The sequence below is a fragment of the Propithecus coquereli genome, unplaced genomic scaffold, assembly GCF_000956105.1.
Source record: "Propithecus coquereli isolate 6110/MARCELLA unplaced genomic scaffold, Pcoq_1.0 Scaffold234, whole genome shotgun sequence".
NCBI classification, from domain to species: Eukaryota; Metazoa; Chordata; class Mammalia; order Primates; family Indriidae; genus Propithecus; species Propithecus coquereli.
Window position 1 is genome coordinate 136,321 of NW_012147886.1, and position 1,928 is coordinate 138,248.

Genomic DNA, 1,928 nt, shown 5'->3' on the forward strand with positions numbered 1-1,928 from the left:
AAAGTGAGGTGGTCCTTGGATGGTGAAAGAGAATTTACAATGCATGGTACATGTTGGATTAATACAGTGCAGACTCTTAATTATAAATGTCATTTGTTTAAATAATTAATACCTACTATGTGCCAGACACTGTTCTAGGTATTAAACTTTAGTCCTTCCATTAAGGAGCTCATTATCTAGTGGAATAAATCAGCCATATGAACAATCCATCACACCTAAAGAGGTATTTATGCTGGTAAAGATATATTGGAATGTGGCCTGCCCCTAAAGAGAGGAAACCTAAAAGGCGCTCAGAGGTAGAAAACTGCCTGGCATATTCAAGGGGCTGGAAACATTTTGGGGCAGGGTGGGTGGAAGAGTGAGAAATGCAGTTTCTGAGGTAAAAACTCAGGCCTGATTATGGAGGACCTTGAATGTCTCACTAGGACATGGACTTCATAATGAGGATAATTAAATCGTAAGCACCATTTATTACCTAGGAGAAAGTCAAAACATGCCTGTCAATGTTATGAAATTGTCATGTATTAAATTATAATATCGAACAGTGATCACATAAAATACGGCATTTTTACATTGTCAATTCATTACGATATCTCACAACATGGCAAACTCACTTTTTTTTTAATTCCTAAAATTTCTGAAAGGGTTTTTTGAGTCCAAACAAGAGCAAAGCAACACCCTCTAAAACATGTGAAGACCTGCAGTAGTGACACTAATCCTTTAAAGCAACCCTAGTGGTTCTCTTTACTGACTCAGTATAACTCTCTGTTCTTCTCCAAATCCAGTTTTTATATATGCATTGAGTTTTGGTCAAGTGAGAGGAGTCTGTAGCTCTTTAACACTGGGCGCCTGCTAGTCTGTGGAGTAGGCAGAGTGGCCAGGAAGACCTGTGTGCATTGAGACAACATCTGCATCCATGTTGTCCAGAGTCTTAGGCAATGACTGCACCCGATTTGAGACCTCAGACTGTGCTTTAGAAGAACATCTAAGTATCAGACCCCCAGTAGGCTTCAGACTGAAACACAGATACGCTGTACTCTTTGAAGGTGCTTGTCGTTGACATATAAATCCTAGGAGAAAAGTGTTCTCCTTGTATGATTCCTCAGTGTAAAAGCAATGGAAAGACCCAAGCAGAAGAAAGGGTAAAAGGGTAGATTTCTGTCCGGGGAGAAAATTGCTACGTTTCCTATCTACTGTTGTGCAGTTAATCACTCCCTACCTTTGTTTTATCACCCCACGGGATTACTTCTTTCCTATACATGGAAGCTTTATTGAAAAATAAAGGGGGGACTATTATAGTCCCTGTTTGTTTTGCACAGAGACTAATGTATTCTGCTCATGCTAGCTAAAGAACAAAGTCACACATAAGCCAAATGAGTATGTACGTGATGAAATGCACATGATTTGATTTATTTTAACTCCACCCGAAATTAATAAATGATGAATTTTCATTAGTACCATGTCCAGAGAATTTTATGAGTAAAAAATTAATCTTTCACAGCATGCCTATCCCTTTCTCATGCTTTTTATCATCACTTATTGCAGAATATGTTTAGAAGGTAATGATTTTTAATGACTTAGATTAAATGTGAGAGGAAAATATCTGCCAGAGTTTTCTGGCCATGGCACTACTATTCAAAAAGAATATAAAGTAATCCAAAAGATTACCTGAAGAATTAAAAGCACCCAACAAATCATTTAACCCACTCACCCCAACAAGGGTCTAACTTGACTGCAATAAAGGAAAATCCAAAAATTTTAGTTGTATTATAGGATTCCTGGATTTTTGTGAGACTCATTTTTTTTCTTATCAAAACCAAATTAAGTTTTTATTGTCTTTTGGCAAATGTTGTATGAAGTTAATTATCTTAATCTTTTATAATAGCCTAGTCTCCCAAAAGAACGATTTGCTATGTAACTATTAATAT

At 36.8% G+C, this 1,928-nt stretch overlaps 1 protein-coding gene across 1 annotated transcript in view; it reads left to right on the top strand.

The window, feature by feature from the left end:
* ASAP1 (ArfGAP with SH3 domain, ankyrin repeat and PH domain 1) overlaps positions 1–1,928 on the top strand; it is a gene marked incomplete at its 5' end in the record, with an annotated part of 142,742 nt that overhangs the window by 52,998 nt on the left and 87,816 nt on the right. The gene's annotated exons all lie outside the window — the stretch shown is intronic.